We start from the raw sequence: 19,683 nt of genomic DNA, 5'->3' as shown, positions 1-19,683 counted from the left end.
CTGGATAATTTGAGCATATTTTTTAAAAAAATCAACATGCCTCTTGAAATTGGTCAGACTTAGCTGATAATTTTTGTTCTCTTCACCGGTAACTTGGATTTTTTTTTTTTTTCTGTATTCTAGACTCTTTGGTTGCTGTGGGATTTAATTTATTGGATAAGAGTAAATGACTTAAATATTAATCATATTTGTAAAAAGCACAGAAAGCTATACACAACCTAGAATTATACCCCAGGGTAGAAATTGACTAGGTTAATTAGGACAGACTTCTAGGAAAAGTTAGATATTTCCTTGAATTCCCAACTGGAAATTGATACTTTTTGCGTTGTTGTTCATTAGTCATTTAAGCCTTAGTCATGTTGACTCAAGACTACCCCATTCTTGGGGCATGAAAGAAAATGATGAGTGCACACATTTGATAGGAAAAAGAGCACTGGACTGGATGGAAGCTGAAATATCTGGGCTCCAGTCCCAGTGCCTCCCTGTGTAGCCTTGGACAAGCATCTTTACCTCTCTGGTCTCCTGTCTAAGGTACACAGAAGAGTTTGAACCGGGGCAGACTTCCAAATGGTCCTTAGTTAGAAGGGGTGGTGGGTGAAAGCAATGTTTGCCTCAGAATGCCCACCCTCTCCTTTTTTATTCTCTGGGATGTTCCCCACCCCGCCATACCCCCAGATCCTCACACGGGTCATTTCTTCCCATCACTTAATTCTCTGCTATAATGCATTCCCTTAAAGTCCCAGATAGTTCTCTCTAATGCCTCCTTTCTCAGTTACTTCCTATGCCTTACCCTGCTTTACTTTTCTTCTTGGGGTATTTCACAACTTACAAATACATACATTTTTATGCATTTCCCTTTTTATTAACTGCCTCCTACCTTGGAATATAAGCATTCCGAGAACAGGGATCTTATCCATTTTATGTATGCATAAAACTCTATGTGGTATGTAGTAAGGACTTAGGGAATGAATGAATTAATTAAAGGGATGAATGGGTGAATGGGTCCCCACCTGGCACAGGTGGCAGTATGCTGGAAGGGGGTGGCAGCTGGCACACCCCAAACAGGCCCAGCCAGTTTGCCACAGTCCCCACCACTCCTATTGTGTTCCCAGTGCCGAGTCCATGTGTTCCCAGAGCTGCATTTCTTAGATCCCACTTTTCCCACTGATGTTCCTGCTTGTTCTATGTAGGTATTTCCGTTTATGATATGATACTCCTGGGCTAAGATGTGCTCGGGCCAAAAAAAAAAAAAAAAAAAAGTCCGCTGCTAAAAATAATTTGAAAACTCCCAGACAAGAGGACCTTTCAAATCCCTTCCAGTACTAACAGCCAGTGAATTCATGCTTCACGGCCATTCAGATCTGTAAGTATGAAATGCAAGACGTGTGTATTCAACTTCCCTTCATTGCCTCCTTTAAATGCTTTTTTTTTTTTTTTTCTTTTTTGATTCAATCCCCGCAGGAGCACACCACGTGAGCCCATTAGGAGACCGGCTCCTTCCCACCTGCCACCTCACGCCAGCCAGCAATCTCAGCATCCCCACTCCACTCTTGCTCATGTAGAGCTATCCAATCCTGAGTGGCAGGACTGGCAAAGACAGCTGTTGGGCTCCCCACACATTTGGAGGAGGGGAAAATATGAGGTAGGTGGCTATATTCTTCTCCTTTTTACGGAAAGAAACAGCTGCGATCTTCTTGTGTAAGAAGGAGTAAACAAAAGCTGGCAGGCCTCAGCCCCACGCAGCAGACAGCAGCGTTCAAATGGATTTTCCCCACCCCCCGGGCGCCATCCCACGACCCATGGCTCCATCCCCCACAGCCCCACCCCCCACAGCCCGGAGGGGAAGCAAGGTCCTTGCATGCCCTGTGCACTTGACCACACCCGTCCAAATGTGCAATTCGACCGAAGGAAACCAGTGCAATGCACGTCCTCGACCTCGTTCAGCAGTCCCTTACTGGTTTTCACGAGTGGCATTGTCAAGTCGGAGGGCTGCGTGCACCCGGCCAAAACGCAGTTCCTCTGGGAGAAGCAGCATCCTTAGGTTCAAGGGTGGGCAGGCAGGCAGGAGTCTCTGTGCATGTGCACAGACTGGCTAACGAAGAAGTAGATCTCCCTGTATTAAGAAAGTCAAGGTATGTTTAGCGGTACTCTCTGATTCAATGGTGGCTGGCTCATTCCTATTGTTTGCCCTTCGCTTTTGTTTGCTGATACAGAAAACAGTGTGTTCATTTATTCCTTTTCCCGCCCCCTTCCCTCTTAACGGCCAGGACCATCTGTCCCTCTGAAACTGTCTTTGGTTGCACAGTTTTGAATCCAGGGGACAATCCACGTGAAGAAGTGATTGTCCCTTCATGTTTTCTCGGAAGGGATTACAATTTTTTAAAAAACACCCTTTGTTTTTGTTCTTTGCACGTTCTCCAGTTGAAATACCGCACTCATGGAACTGCCAGGAATAAAGCCTGGGAGCGGACACTGGGCTGGTGTGACGTCAATTTGTTAAGCAAGGGCACTGTTCCCTAAATATGCTGGAATTGAGTGCATTCTTTATTAAGAAAAGTGGGGGAATGGCTCTTTGGATGCTTGACATAGTTATCTTTCAACCTCTTCTGCTCCATTTAAAACTAAGATTCTTTGTCTTCGTTGGTGTCTGTCATTTAAGACCATGTGGTTGGCAAGTTAATGCACTGAAGAATGAAAAAAAAAAATCTTTTGTGTCCTGACCTTCATGAATTCAATAACTCAAGATGGCCACACACCTATGAGTCTGAATCAAAGATATTCACAGATCCAGTAAGAGATAAAGAAGGAATTTGTCTACAGGATTCTTTTATCCTGGAGGTGCTTCATGTCACCCAGTTGTGTGGCTGTTTTTTTTACAAAGCCATTGCCCCTCTAGGAAGTATTGATTTAGTCTGGTTAAACATGTCAAGTGAGAGGAAATGATCAATGAATCACTGCTTCAAAACATTTAGCCCAGCCATGGAATCTGCTGATTTTTGTAATCTCGAAGAGGCTGATGCAGGAGCTGGGGGGAAGAAGTGAAAATTCCAAATGTTTCCTTCATCTTTTTTTTTTCCATGTCCATAAATGAGAACACAAGTTCAAGAACATTGTTTCCTAGGTCTCTTCCTCTGCCTGTCTACGTTATCATCACTTTTTGTTGCTGCTGTTGTGTGCGACCTCAAGGAGCATGAGATGACCTTCATCAAATATCTGGGTTTTCAATGTAATTCATATCTTCTAAGCAAATTGGATTAGGCCAGTAATGACTCACTGCCCTGTGGTCTGGGGAAACGTTATCAGCAAAAGCATCTACCTCGGCACAAAACAAACTCAGACCATCTCCTGTGGGCCCATCTTTCCCCCATCTCCTGGATTCTGGTAGCCTGTCCTGAGCCAAAGATCTCTTTAGGGACACCTGGGTGGCTCAGTTGGTTAAGTGTCCGCCTTAGGCTCAGGCCATGATCTCAGGACCCTAGGACAGAGCCCTGAATCAGGGCTCACTACTCAGCAGGGAGTCTGGCTCTCCCTCTCCTGGCCACTCCCCCCAACTTGCGATTTCTTTTTTTTTTTTTTTTTCAAAGATTTTATTTATTTATTTGTCAGAGAGAGAGCGAGTGGGAGCGAGCACAGGCAGACAGAGTGGAAGGCAGAGTCAGAAGGAGAAGCAGGCTCCCTGTGGAGCAAGGAGCCCGATGTGGGACTCGATCCCAGGACGCTGGGATCATGACCTGAGCCGAAGGCAGCTGCTTAACCAACTGAGCCACCCAGGCGTCCCAAACTTGTGATTTCTAATTCTCTCTCTCTCTCTTTCTCTCTGTCAAATAAATAATATTTTTCAAAATAAAATAAAATAAAATCACTCTGTGCCAGACTACTTTGTGATATTTAGGAAATGGCTGAAGTCCTTACAAATCCCAGATAGATCTGGAGGAAAACCACTTTGAATCAATGATTTCCAGGATCTCTAAAATTCAATCAACAGTATTTCTTAAAATTAATGAAAGTCAGCATATAACAGGTTCGCAGGGATCAGCTCAAGGGGAATTTTTGGATAAGTTTCCAGAGGTACTGACCACAATACCACTTCCTAAAGGGGATCCCCCAGTTGTTTTCTGCTGCAAAATTTCTCTGAGGCAGGGGTGTCTGCAAAGACATTGTTTCTAATTATCTTTTAATCAGAAGAAGAGCCAGCCAGCAATTTGATAAGTGTATCCTATGTGCCAGAAACCATGCATCTATGTGATGTCTCTAAAACTCACAAGTATGCCAGGTAGGAAGTCACCACATTGTATTTTTCAGATCAGGAACCTGAGCCCTAAGAATGGAAGGTAGCATGGCCCTAGGCCACACTAGCCCTAGGTACTGTTTTTTCAGAAAAAAGCATAGATGATCCAAAAGAACCATCTTTACAAAGAAGCCCTATAGACTCAGAATGCCAATTTCTTCCACAGTGGAATGCATTCCTGATAATGAGGGAATTTGGAGAGCTCGATTAATTCCTTGCTACATCCTAGGATACTATTTACGTGTTCTTAAGAGGGTCATTCTTTTTGTATACCGAATACTTATATGAAAAGATCATCACCTTATTCCATGTGTTAATTTGTAGGGAGAAGTTTATGTATTTGGGGAATTTAATTCATTCTGCATTTTATCCAGGAAATGAAAGCCAGATGTTTTTTGGACATTTGTTACTTGCTTTAAGTAAAAGCTAAGGTTAAGATAAGAGATACGTTGATTGGCCATTGCATCTTCCTCTGAAGAAAGTGAAAATTTTCATATCCTACCTTACCATACCTTCGGGACAGACTCTACTAAAAAGAAAACATTTAAAAATTCCTTGTATTTGTAGATGGCAGGGGTTGGGAAGGTGCACTCAACTAGATTAACAGAGCTCTCAATTAATCTAAATTCAAAGCAAAGGGCCTGTGGAGTGTCAGGGACCTCGAGCAAAAGCACTTTGGAGGAGAGTTCACTGCCAAGTTCACAGAGAGGTCACAGTCCTCCTGCACTCTCGAGGCCAGATCCTCGGATTTCATTTCAGGCAGCAACACTCCAACCGTAAGAGGAGCTCACTGAGCCCAGTCCACGTGTGTCTGCTGGCTCGCCCGCCTGTCTGGCATCTCTGCCTCTCCTCTTCCGCACTCCCCAGCACGACCTTCCAAACGGAATGAGCTGTCCTTCCAAATATCACCCTAACGCATGCAACAGCTGGAGGCAAGAGCGAAGTAGACTGAGCTCATGCAAAGGGAATTAGCATTGAGTTTTCTTTTTTTCTTTTTCTTCTTCTTCTTCTTTTTTTTTAAATCACCAAAAGATGTGTGGAAAATTCATCTTAAAAACATTCTTAAAAATTTCATTCATAAGGGTTGTTGAACTTCTCGGAGAGTTTTAGCTTAGCAGATTTTTTTTTGGAAAGGATGCATAGCTAATTATTTCTCCTTCTCCCTATCCCTGAGCTTGGGGAGGATTAGAGCATCTAGCAAAAAAAGAAAGCTCACCTAGCTACCCTCTTTTTTCTTAGCAAGTCTAAGGAGCTGCACCACCATGCTCCGTGAGTTTCTCTGGAAGAACAGACAGCCGCCATATTTGCAGAACTGGCCCACGTTTTGAAGACACAGGTTTTCTCCCTTTATTTGTCCTTGAAACTGGCTTCACTCTGATTTATAAGTCAAAAAAGTGATCCAGTGTACATTTAGGGAAGCACCTCAAAATCTGTTTGGCTCTGTACAAATCAAGGATATTCCCCACCTTCTTCACATAGTTTGATTATGACTTAGGGGACTTGGCATGAACTCAGATAAATGACTGAGACATGGTGACTTTATGCAGAACAATTTATACCACACTATCATTTTCTACTTTTTTATTTGTTTGTTGTTTTGTTTATGGGGGCGTTTTGGTGGTTCGGTCAGGGGAGTCCCAAATGCATAGGGTATCATGTCAACAAGATACATGACAAACACTGATCCTGACAGAGTTGTTTCATGAATTAAGATCAGCTTGGGGAGAAGCGGCTAATATGTGCTGTTGAGGTGGTCCTCTGTCCTACACTGAGTGGAGACCACAAAACTAAGAAGGACATTGGATGACAGGATCAGGATTCAGTAATTTCTTAGGAGCCTGGCATGTGGGCCAAACCCAATATGTTAACATTTGGCAATACATGTAATTATGAAATTCTGCATTTAAATGAAAACAAAAAATAATGTCACCTGGAGGTAAGATTGGGCAAGTTAAATACTGGTTAAAAATATTTTGGAGGTGTGCCTTAGTGGCACAGTCAGTGAAGCACCCAACTCTTGGTTTCTGCTCAGGTTGAGATCTCAGGGTGCTGGGATCAAGTCCCCCATTGGTCTCCACGCTCAGCACAGAATCAGCTTGAGATTCTCTCTCCCTTCCTCTCTGCTCCTTTCTCTCATTCTCTCTCTCTCTCTAATAAATAAGTACATATTTTAAAAATTATTTTGGAGATTTTTATTGTCCATCCTTAATTATGATGTAAACTCCAAAATGTCCCAAATAATCTTAATCCGAATTAATAAAAATTACAGCTATCATTTATTGAGCACCTAGTATGTCTAAGATAACAAACTCACAATGATAAGATAACTATTCCTTTTTATTCCAGAGGACAAAATGGAGGAGGTTAAGTAACCACCACCAGGAAAAATGGCTAGCAAATAGCAAGTCCAAGACTTCAGTCAAAATTGGATGCCCTAAATGAAAACAAATTTCCAATAACCAAGACACGGGCTATTCAAATCACATATAAATAATGTTATTATCTTAAGGAAAGAAAATTAAATAAAAACTCTAAAGGTGTCTATAGAAAGATGAACAGGATACCAAGGAAGTCTGGAAGACACACAATAAAAGGAAAAATTATAAACATATAACATGGAAAATTAAAGATTTGGAGGGATTTGGGAGATATTTTTGGGTACTGAAGACCTAGAATCAACTGAAAACTATAGGCAAACAGATTTTAACCTCCAATAAACTTTCCAGAAAGTTTCCTTACAAACAGGGGAAGAGAAAGCTCTGAAATGGACTGAGTTTATTCATTCACTAGAAATATTCAAGCAGATCTGCTCAGCCATCTACTAGGATTGTTCCTGGGTGAAATTCTGCCTTTGGGGATGTTTGCCCTACTCGAGGGATTCTTGATCCATGGGTGAACTTCATGAAGTCTTTGGATGCCTGTAAAGTATATGCAAAAAATGTGTGTGTGTATACACACACACACACACACATATACACATATATCCCCCCGGTCCCCAACCCCAGGGAAATGGTACATATACTTCTTTAGATCCTCAAAGCAATTTTATAAAACCTGTGAACCAGTAAACAGAATCCCTTCCAATTATGCAATTCTGCAATTCTTGTTTGTAAAACTAGTGCTCACCTTCAAGAGGTGCACCCAACAGAATTTGTGATCGATTTAATGTTAGGGACAAAAGAGAATGAACAATTGAGGAAAAGTCCAGTGTTTTGAGCCTAGTAACTGAGAAGCTATTGATACCACTGAGAGATAAAGAAAATGGAGGAGAAGCAAGAAGTCCATTATCAGTGGAAGATAATTAAGTAGAAATAAATGGACAAACTGAAGCCTGTCTAAGATTCCGGGACTGAGTGTTCTGAGTGTGTAATCCAAATATTCTTTTACATCATGGCAGAAAAATGCTGAAATCTTGAGATGTATAAATAGAGAAAAAGCCACTTGAAATTTAGAACCATGAAATGTTGTAACTCTAACTGGCCTACAGATCACTTACCTCAACCCCCTAATGTTACAACTGAAGAAACCACATCTCAGAAAAGCTAAGAAGCATTGCCCTCTACCCTGGAACTCTGGTTGCCAACCCAAGTCTCTGTCTACAAATTTAAGGGAAAAAAGTCCAGATTTCTAAAACATTCACATTTGAAAGAAAGATACCACTTAAATTTTCCAGGGGTGGGGAGGGGGGAACAGTCTTAAGTATATATAATACACAAAGATCCACTTTGTTATGGTATAAGGCAAGACCATAACCCTGCCCCTTTAGAGTTTTAAGTATGAATTCCACTCTTCAGCCTGTTCTGGGGTGTTTTCACAGTATTTTTAACCTTGGTCTTCATAGTCTGATTTACAGAAAATTACACAGATTCTTAAACTATAAGGAACAAAGAAGCCCATGACTGTGTTATTTAGAATTGGCGCACAAATCTTTCGGTTTCCTTTTACATGTTGTCTTGCCAAGTTCTAAGATCAGAGTGAGACTAGCCCTATGAGTGCTCATGCCTCCAATGATCTTTCACACCATCACTGTCGCTCACATGGAAAGATTCTTTCTAAGCCACATAAGGTTTTCCCAGGTCCGGTTCTGAGTCAGCAGGTCTTTAGTAGATGTATAAACTTTTCCATGGCTTCTTCCCCCTCCCCACCCCGGACAAGGTCAAGGTAGGGTTGAAACAAGAAAAATTTGGAACTATTCCCATTTGAGACTTATTTCCTGAGAAAAAAAACTGTTTTTCATAATCTGAAAGTTTATGGAATTTTGACATGCAAGTTACATGCGTGTGTGTGTGTGTGTATGTTCGTTTTTTGAGGAACTCCGATTAAATAAAATTTTGCTTGGGGAGTTGCTGGAATGACTCGGGTGTCAACTGCTATAACTTTAACTTTAAATATTAAACCCAAACACAGCTTCCATGTTCCAATTCATACTGAAGCTTTATAATATATGGCTTTGGAGGAGAGGAATAACGATCTCTTGGGAGAGGCAAGATCCAATTAAAATTCAGTTTGCTGTCTTTAGGAAAGACATAAGCGGTTATATATCCTTTGAGAGGGTCTTAGGAAATACACACCTGAGCTTTAAATGGCTACTCACTTGACTGCGAAGTTGAATTTCAATTCATCTGGGAGTCAGAGCCCAAGAAAGAATTCAAATAACAACACTCTGATATTTCCTGGTGTGTTACCAGGGAGAAAAAAGCTCCTGGAAAATGAATGCCTTACACATTTGTAGATATTACCAACCACTTATAAAAACAAGACCATTGTTATGCGTAAAAGTCATTCCTTTTAGGGGAAACCAAAGAGTGAATTGAAATGTGGCTGACATTTCTACCACGAGATAAAAATGTGTGTGTGCTTTTTTTTTAAAATATCGTGTTTAAGTTCTCTTAGTTAAACAAAGAAAAAAAAAAAAAACAAAACCTCTATAACCCAGTATTCATAAGCAATTCCAGACACTTCACCCATAAGATAATTCACAGGAAGACATTACACTTCTAAACACAAAAGCTATTAGCAGGTTTTTCTAATTCTCTTTTAGTTCAGTAAGGGGATTATTGGCTGTATTTCACAATCCCATATATTAAAAAAAAAAAAAAAAAGACAAAATACACAATAGATTGAACAGAAAAGATACAAATGATTGCTATTTCATTCATTAGATGACTGCTAAGATGAAACACTCCAACAAATGTACACCAGCTTCCCTGCCCCAGCTTTGTTTCCTTCCTTCTTGTCTACAAGGGTCTCATGTATTTTTTAAAATACAAAAAAGAAAAGCCCTGATATTGCCTCAGATCTACCCCATCTCACTGCCCCACTTCAAATTCGGATTGACTATAACTGTTTCTATTGGAGACCATAAACTGATGAAATAAGACCAGTGGATTTATCATATATCCACATTAAATACTAAGTGACATTGTACCAGGGGTGTTTTAGTTACAAGCCCATTTATTTCTTAAATGAATTTGCTGAACAGCGGTCTTAGTTAGAACAATGCAAGTTGATAGAATAAATAAGCCCCTAAATGTCAGTGTTCAAATTTTAATATCATCAAGGTTTCATTATCATTGACAGAAACAATGCAGTGGGAGTGATTCCTGTGATTTAGGGAGTCAGAATCCCTCATCTCCTGCCCCCACCATTTTCTGGAGCCTCAGAGCCCTCTGCATTTACAAGAGAAGGAAACAGCAGCTTGAGAGACTCCCCCTTTGTAACCCCCTTCTGCTCACATGCTATTGGAATGAGAAAATCACATCGCCACACCTAGATACAAGATGATTGAGAAATGAATCTCACAACAGGGCAGCTGCCTTCCACTGACAACTTCACACTCCGGAAGAGATTAGCCGCAACACCTCGGATGAGATCCTGTGCTGGTCATTGTGGAATGTTTCAAACTAAACTGAGCTGGCATCTTGTCTTTCCGTGGCCTGCACTTGAGCAAATTTTCCAAGTGTCCTACTTCCTGATCAGTAATAATAGTTAATCTATAGTAAAAGCTTGATGTATATCAAGCTCATTATGGATTCAGAGGGTGTGTAGGTGGTAACTACAGGACTCAAACCCTGCTGTGTAAATATCCATACCCGCATTCCTACCTTCTACATTCTTCTAATCAAGGACTACCACAACACCAGACAATGAAATTATGTGTGTTATACTAAACACAACCCCAGTGTAAACTGCTGGGGTAACTACAGGTCATAAATGAGGGCCAGTTCCAACTCATAAGAAGCTGTATTCCAAAACGCAATCATCTCTAAGAGAAAGATTTTGTAAAATATGCAGTGTCAATACTAAAATATTGATTAATCATTTAAAAAGAAAAGCTGATTCCATTGAAAAGGACATGCTGATTTATGTGAGTAGGTAGGTGTATAGCATTAGTGTGGGAAAAAACTATGTAAGAAAGTACTCACAAGAGAGAGCAAGATGCCCACAGCAGGGCACCCCCCCCCAACTTTACCCAGGATGTTCTACCATATCCTCTCTGCATGTCTACCTCTAACTTGCAAACTGTCTGGATTCACATGTCCCATTGCCAGTTTGACAGCTTTTCCTCCCGCAAAAATTAAGAAAAGATTTCTCTGATTCTTGTTTCTTATTGTAATTCTCCCATGTTTTAGAGGCAGGCTTTTAAGAAAAAGAATTCCGGGTATAGAACAGTCCTTGAGGGGCGCTTGGGTGGCTCAGTGGATTAAACCGCTGCCTTCGGCTCAGGTCATGATCTCTGGGTCCTGGGATGGAGCCCGGCATCTGCCTCAGCATCCCTGCTGAGTGGAGAGCCTGCTTCCCCCTCTTTCTCTGCCTGACTCTCTGCCTACTTGTGATCTCTCTCTCTGTCAAATAAATAAATAAAATCTTTAAAAAAAAAAAAAAAAAAAGAACAGTCCTTGACTTGGAGCAGAAAAGGAGTGTCTTCTAGCCAAGGATATAGTTCATATGCATAAATAACTTGTATACGAGTTAAAATTGAGGATAAATCACCTCTAAAATGTGTGGATGACATTCTATCATGGGAGAGAGATTACATGCAGTTTTGTAAAGGAAGTGAACTTTCAGCTAAGGCTTTTAGCAACATGTAAAATTAATTGAGTTGACCAAGTGTAGAGAAAATAGGAAATTGCCATTTGGAAGCATATGATCTACTCAGTTAGTCAACCAACAAATACGTTGAGTGCAGGGTAGGGTATAAAGTATGGAGGGAAGAGGGGGCCATGAAATATGCAAGATGGCTTCTACCCTCACTGAGGTCAGCAACTAAGAGCAAGATGGAAGAGAAAGGACAACTGGCATGGATGGAGCCCCCATGTGTGCCTGGCAACGTGCTAAGTGCATCAGCTGGATTATCTCATCTGGTGTTAATGGACGTGGAGCACTTAGCCAGGTGCCTGGCACAGAAAGAGTGTGCAGTAGTGGCATCTGTGCTTTAAATGCCAATTTTATGTGGGAGTTATTATTATCTCTGCTTTCAAAATATTGAAAGTAAGACATTGTGAGCTTAGCAGACCTAATCAAAGCCCCTGAGCTGGAGAAATTAGGTGGAAAGTTCAGTAACAAAGAGAGTATTCCTGGAAGAAGATAGCCTGAGCACCCACCCTGCCACTCCTTCTACTCCCCCCATTCTAATTCTAATCAACTTCCACCTTAAACAGAGCATCTTTGGGTTAGGATGTTAGATAGGGCATGGAGGATGCATGCCAGACCTCCCATTTCTGGGGGTCCAGCTGGAGCAAGTTGGTGATGAGATGATTTCCATACACCAGTAATGATGAACTAGGGGAAAGAGTCAGAGCACCAAGCTTCCTGAGAGAGTGCAGCCTGGGAGGGAAGGGTCTATGAAGCTTTAAAGTGTAGTGCACCAGCTTGGGGGATGATCCTGGGGTCACCTGCTGGTCTCCTTGGCTTTGGAGAAGTTTGATGGAGCCAGGCAGATGCGCTCTGGTCTCTCTGCCTTTGAGACTAGCCAGCCACCTTGCCACTTTGTGGGGAAATGGCTTCCTTTTACAAATTTGCCAGTTAGGGATTGCTCGATCTCCTTCCATTCCTGCAACTCAGGGTTCCTCAATGCTAACCCAGACAACTAGAACCAGGGGTCAAAAGTAAAAATAATGAACACCCCAAGGGGATGCAGGAGTCAGATTAAGGAATAACAATCTGCACACCAAGAAGAATATTCTTCTGCTAAAATAGAATGGCCAGAGGAGTCAGAGAACAACATCAACAGAGTAGAAAACTCAATTACAGAGATGAAAAATAGCAATAAAATCACTTTCCATAATTTTTATATTTAAAAATGTAACTCTGTTAAGGTCAGGGTGGTCCCAGATAAGGCAGACTCAGTAACATTTGAAACTTAAAGTGACAAATGCAAATGAGTAGTTCTGAGTCTCAAAATTAGCCGATCATTAGACTCACTTGGGATGCCTGTTAAAGACACAGATTTTTCAACTTAGTCCCAAGTTTGAAACTCCAGAAGTAGAACCAAAGAAGTGGCCTTTCTGTTTGAAGTGGGCAGTGGGTTTAATTGGTGAGTACTGGTTACAGGGACCCTTGAGGGTAGAGGCAAATATTGAATGAGGTAGATCCCTAGATCTGCAGGGGCTGTGAAGGGCAGGTCACATTTAGAAATAATGGCTGATGAATATAAAACAAAGATTGATGAATGTTTCATTTGCATGATATCAATGTTTCACAGGGAGTAGTCACAAACATGTCACAACTGTATATCAAATATCAAGTCTAAAACTTCCTTATGTTTAAATCTAGCCTTAAATAATGTGAAACAGATCACATAAGTAGGAAGGTTAAGCCCTGCACTTTTTCAAAGTTTTAAAAACCTGGGTTCATCTAGTGCACGTTTCCCTCACTCTGTGTGGGTGGGTGTCTTTAATAATTGTAAACAGGCAAGTTAAATTTTGCAGGCTTACTTTTTTAACCACTGACAATGACAATGCTCCATTTGTCTTCCAATGTTCCATTTCGAAAAGGATGGATCACCGTTTTGGCAAGGTATGAAGGAACAACAATAGGGATAAATGGAGTGCTTGGAAGACAGATGTGTGGTGGTGTGTCCAATTTGATAGAATCACCCTTGCATATTTCTCTCCTACATTTCTTGAACTACACCCACTAAGGGAGACCACTAAGAAGCCAAGTAGTTCTTGGCTTTCCTTTTTTTCCTTTAAAAAGACTTCTTCCAGAGTCACTGGTATAATCAAATGATTCCTGGATCAAGAAAGATGGTTTCTGATAACTTCCAGCAGGTTGGTCCCTTGGAACTGATTTTTTTTTTTTCCAGGAGGTGTGATGGATTGGAACTAATGGATTCAAAAAATTTCACCACCACTTATTTACTAAAAGCAGCCAAGCTCCACAAGACTGACCTTGCTGCCGTTGTGAGACTCACAGCGTGACTACTTCTCCAAGAGTAACAAACCCAACACTTCCCTGCATCAGAATCACAGAACACCAGCCTCAAGAAATACTCTGCAACAAATAAGAAGCATTCTGTTATCAAATTTGGGACAAGAAGCACACACACACTGTCACCTCTCAGAGGACCTCGGGATACATTAGCACATGTGAGCTTCTGAGGGCCTCACAGTAGGAAAAACAAGAAACAAAAAACAAAAAATGTATAACTCTCTTTCACTCAAAATTTCCGAAATATATTTAACCACTTATTTTAGTTCACTAAAGCTGCCTTTGGAAAGTACCACAAACTGTGTGATTTAAAGAACAGAAATTTACTACCTCACAGTTCTGGAGGCCAGAAGTCCATCAAGAAGGTGTATTTAGTTTCCTCTCAGGGTTTCGAAGGGTTCTGTTCCAAACTCTCTCCTTGGCTTGAAGATGGCTGTCTTCATGTTCACGAGTTATTCTTCCTATGTATCCATGTCTGAATTATCCCTTCTTGCAAGGACCCTCATCATTTTGGATTAGGGCCCATCTAAACTTGATTACCTCTGTAATGACCCCATCTCCACACAGGTCACATTCTGAGGTGCTGAGAGTTAGGACTCACATATGAACTTGGGAGGGGTAAGGACACTCTTCAACCTATCACACCACTGAACCCCTTTTGCAAATGTCATCTATGAACAGTGTGCAGCACCCATTTGGGAAAATGTAACCATGACCTCACTGGTTACCGTGCTTGTCCTTAGTAGTTCCCAAGTGCCATTTGCAGAACAAACACAGAATCATGGGGGTGGGGGGTGGGGGGAGAGGAATGCACTTTTAAAAAATTGTAGATTCTTGAGTCTCACCTCCAGAGATTGAAATCCACTAGATCTAGAGAGGAACTCAGGCACTTGGAATTGTGAAACCTGCCCAGGCTCAGACATATAACCAGATTGGAGTTCTACAGCCATTTAACACTTCTATGTTATTTTTAGACTTGATTTGGGCCAGAAATCTCAGAATAGCTGCCTAAGAATTGTGCTTTCTTTTAAAATAGTGTGAACATGGGATTATTTCCTTATCTCTGTTTTTATCACATCTTGTAGCTGCCTCCATCCTTGATATAAACTACATAATGTGCATAGAGACCCTGCCTTATTCACCTTTTCTTTCTCTGTGCCTACCAGAGAGCCAGCAGATAATGAGAACCCAGTAAGCATGGATTAAATGAATCAGTACCCAAAGCATTGCATGCAAACATGTCCAATTATTGTATTATCTAAAAAAAAAAAAAAAGGTCCTTGATATTGACATATCTTTAGCCTTGGGAGATTTCACCCACACCTAAGATTTTAGAACATAACCCAGGCAAACCTTCCTCACTTCCCCCTTTCTACTCCAACCTGAACAGACTTGAGTCTTGTGTTTTTAGAACATGTTTGTTTTCAGAAGACTTTATACTCTTTTCTAGACTCGAGAATTTTTGTCCATGCTATGTTGAGATTCTTCTCACTGCTCTCTTCCTCCACCCTACCCCCCAATTGCCACCACTCTTGCTAAACTAAAGTTTGTTTCCCCTGTCAGATCTAGAGTGGTGGTCCTCTTAAACATTTCCAAACAATGCTTTGGTTTTCTTTGGAGAAACTGATCTCACTTGTAAAAATTACTTCAAAGGCTGCTCTCCATGCCAGACTCTAAGCTACTTGTGAGTAGGCTTCACACTCATGGTGTTCATTTTTGAAAGTACAGAAACTTGTACAAAATAGGAATTCAAAGATTGATTGAGGGATGATGTACTCTAAGACGCTAACATGCTTTTCTCTACCATGGAACAGGGAGCTTCTCTAGAACAGGGACTAAGTTTAATTCATTTTTCTATTTTGGACACCTGGCAAAATGCCTGGAAGACAGAATGTTTTCATTAAATTTCCTTAAAATTGTTAAGGTTTTTTTTTATTTGTGTCTTTGTTTACTTTTGCCTAGATGAAAGCCTGGGAGGGAAAATTTAGCACAAGGCTAGATGTTGGTGAAAATACAAAAATAGAGTTGTTCTTTCTTGTCCTTAAAGCTCAGACTTAAAATATCTTTAAAATAAAAATAAACCGGAATAACAGGGAATATTTACTGGAATCAAGGCACGCCAGACAGCTGATACGATTCTAAGGAAACAAAAGGTAACAGTAAATGAAAGAACAGTTTCAAAGTCAGTTTTTAGATTGCCAAGATCATTTCACATATAGATCTTGGCAATTATCTTCTTAGGGAGAAACTGGTATTTATCGGCTGGGGATTCCACCAGTTCACTGTTTTTAAAGGCAGAGGAGATGTGCACAACCATGACACATGGGGACCATGGCCATGACCAGACTTCAGGTCACAGAAGTGATCAGAACTAAAGGTACTATCTACTTCTTTACTGGAAAATGCAGCTCAGCTTCCTAACGCTTGTGACGTTCTGTGTGTGCAATTACAGGGATCAAGATCTTTCTTCCCATAATACTAAAAATTAGCTTCCTGGTCACTTGCTGTCTGTCTTTCTAAGGCAACTGTGGAAAATAAGGGGGATGGGTACCTGTTTCCTAGGGAAGGTGGAAATGGGTCTTTCCATGAAATAAAAGAGAAATTTCTCTTTCCAATATCTCCAATGTAGAGAACTGTTCATAAGAGACTGGAGAAATCTTGCACTGGAAGAAATGGCCTTCTCAGAAGGAAATAGATTGTGATTCCATTTACTTTCTTATGAAATGGACTTTCAACATCGTTAGTGGATTGGGATGATAGCAACTGAGGTCTCTTGACAGTAAGAGGAACTAAAAAAGGGGCTCCCTGCTAGGGAAATGAAGTCTGACTTTCAGGACTGGAAAATTGTGGCACAGAGAGGCTAAAAACAGGAATATCACCTGGTATAAACATGGCAGCATTAGGAAAATGGCCTGAATAACTACCAAGGTGCAACCCCAGCAAGACAACCAGCCTAGCAATAGATTCATGTTCTCGGGTTTTCCACTGAGATATTGGGAAACCCACAGCACATCTCCAGTGGGTCAGAATCTCCTGTGCTCGGCCACCTGAAGTCTCAAAGCAGCACTGGCTTAGCCTTTGTTCTAGATTGCTTCCTGGAATGCTGGGCCAACACAAAGAGAAGAGGAAAGTCCCGAAGGAAAGAAAAGCAAAGGTTTTGTGATCAGTTTAAATATTTTTTCTAAATGTTAGCATATATATATATATATATATATATATATATATATATATATATATATATTTCAGGCTGATGAATGGACTATTTTGACCACCATGGCAAAGAATGAATTATTGGAGTTATAATACTTTCTTATTGCTGCCTTAACAAATTACCACAAACATAGCAGCTGAAAACAACACAGATTTATTATTCTATAGTTCTAGAGGTTAGAAGTCCAAAATGAATCTTACTAGCCTAAAATTAAGGTGTTGTTGAAGCTGCATTATTTCTGAAGACTCTAAGGGAGAATCCATTTTGTTGTTTTTGTCAACTTTTAGAGACTGTTGACATTCTTTGTCTGCTGGCCTCTTTCTCCATCTTCACAATAGCAGTGTAGCATCTCCAAAATCTCCCTCTTCCCTTCTCCTTGTTTCCAGAGTTATGTTTTCTTCTCTTTTTAATCTGATCCTACTGCCTCCTTCTCATAAGGACCCTGTGATTTCACTGAACCCACACAGAAAACCAAGAGAGTATACCCATCTCAAGATCTGTACTCTTAATCACATCTGTAATGTCCCTTTTGCTGTGTAAGGTAACATATTTATGGATTCAAGGACTCGGTAGGGTGTAGGGATCTTCAATGTGATGGGGTGGGAGTTGGGGAAGGAGGAACATTATTCACTGTATCATATTCATCCTTCATTGTCTTAACAATGAATGACTGGTCAGCACCCATAATCACGTTAACAGACATCGGGGCTTTTTAACAGCACAGTCACTGGGCAAGACAAAGAAAAGGGAGCAAGGCTGAACATGAAGTAACATAAGTTCAATGGACAAGACCTGGTGCTTCAGGTTCTGGTTTGGTTGGATGGCATGGGTATCAGTGCCATTAAGTGAAGTCAGAAATCCATGAGACGACTTCAGAAAAAATATGTGATTGTAGATATTTTCAGTTTGAGATAGAGTATCACATAAATTAATCTAATACCAGATTCAAATCCTTATAACATATGACCATGTGTTCTATTTTAGAAGGGTTTGGCATATGTACTGTTATATATTAGAGGCTAGTATAGTTCAAAGATTTATTATGATTTTTAAGATACTGCAATGTAGATAACTTACAAGTCAATTCACTTCTCATCTGTCTTGATCTCACACCTACCAAGATGCAGAAGCAACTTTTCACCCATTTTTTTTGAAGATTTTATTTATTTATTTGACAGACAGAGATCACAAGTAGACAGAGAGGCAGACAGAGAGAGAGAGGAGGAAGCAGGCTCCCCGCTGAGCAGAGAGCCCAATGCAAGGCTCAATCCCAGGACCCTATGACCTGAGCTGAAGGCAGAGGCTTTAACCCACTGAGCCACCCAAGTGCCCCTTTTGAAGCTAATTTTGAATTCATAATTTTATATTCTCTAAAAGGGACCTCCAGATTCTATAAGATTTAAGATTTACAAAATCTGTCTATGCTGCCTAAATGGATTTATAAAAGCATCAAAGATGGACTCTCCCATGAGGATTTTTCATACAGGGCTCCTACATACTATTTTTGCATATAGTTATGCATAATTAATTTTCCTGCACCTGTACCATGTTGGCCAAAGTTATCCATGTCCAGCTCATTTTTATGTCCCTGGTGCCCAGAACGTTACCAGGTGTTCAGTCAGAATTTTATAAAACTGTATTGATGTATTAGATAAAGGGTAGATTCAAATTAATTCTTACACATGATTTGATCTAATGGATAAATTAGGGACTGGCATCAGCATTAGCTGTGTAATTGCATTCACCATAACATTCATAGAAGAAATAATATTCGAGGAGCATTGTCAAGGTTGAAAACAAGATTTCTCAGTAAACCCACATCTGTCCTTTTTCCATGCTGTGAGACACTTCGGGAAGGTTTTCAACATTTGGTTGCCCAGCTGCCCTTCCAGTGACCAGAAGGACAATGTCTGTGTTTCTGACAACAGTTCAACCCAGGGTCTCTAGTTCAGCTTTATCAATAAATATCAAGGTTTACCATTACTAACATTTTGATCTCCCATTTGCTTGTTATATGTCTATTTTTCATAATTTGTAGGAGGGAGGGCCATGGTTGGTTATCATCCTTAAACCAAAACAATTCCTTCTGAAACACTGGATGCTATGACCTTGTGTTTGTTATCGTAGGTCAGAAATTCGTGCTCTGAGAGTTCTAGAGAAAGATTTGCCCATATTTGAACAGATTTTGGTGGGGGGAGGGGACCTCTAAGGTAAAGAGGTGGCTTCTGACTAGCAGAGAAATGAACAAGAAAAACCAAAAAAAAATAAATAAATAAGTCTCCAAAATTCAGGCCAAAGAAAATAAAGAAAAGGATGAAGGAGTAGCCCAGAGGGGTTAGGCAATGGAAAACTCCAGAAGGATTAGTGGGAGGACAGAACAGAACTAAGGGCCTGAAGAATCATGGGAGAAAGAATTTTTTAAAAGCAGAGAAAAGATTCTAGCGCCCTGAAGAATGTCCATGCCCCAGGGTAAGGAGAGAAGGAAGAGGAACAGAGCAAGTCAAATGAAAGAAAAGGGCAGAAAAATGAGGAGGAGGGTTTGAAGGTTTGTGCACCGCTGCGGGTGGGCAACACACATTTATTTGTCATGTTAATGTTTACTGTTAATGTTTTTCATCTAATTCCTTTAAAATTTTTAGTTAGGACTTCTTTAACTTTAAAACAGGATCATTAGCTGGGAGTTAGTACAAATCAAACACAAAACCATTGCAAACAAGTGGGAGTTCTCATAACCCTAATCAGAAAGGCCTGT

General features: G+C 40.6%; 1 long non-coding RNA gene across 2 annotated transcripts in view; it reads left to right on the top strand.

Annotated features, from left to right (window-relative positions):
* The window catches only part of LOC309868683, a 31,130-nt gene extending 17,089 nt beyond the window's left edge, over window positions 1-14,041 (top strand). The window contains exons 2-3 of one of the 2 annotated variants that reach the window (XR_014313781.1): window positions 1,462-1,642; window positions 13,596-14,041. This is a non-coding gene — a long non-coding RNA (uncharacterized lncRNA). Of the gene's footprint in view, window positions 1-1,461; window positions 2,471-13,595 lie in introns of those variants that run through there. The other variant, XR_014313782.1, reaches the window with a different exon arrangement.
* The last annotated feature ends 5,642 nt before the right edge of the window (window positions 14,042-19,683 follow it).

The sequence above is a fragment of the Mustela nivalis genome (genome assembly GCF_964662115.1).
Source record: "Mustela nivalis genome assembly, chromosome: 7".
Taxonomy (NCBI): domain Eukaryota; kingdom Metazoa; phylum Chordata; class Mammalia; order Carnivora; family Mustelidae; genus Mustela; species Mustela nivalis.
This window is presented reverse-complemented; position numbering and strand designations above follow the sequence as displayed.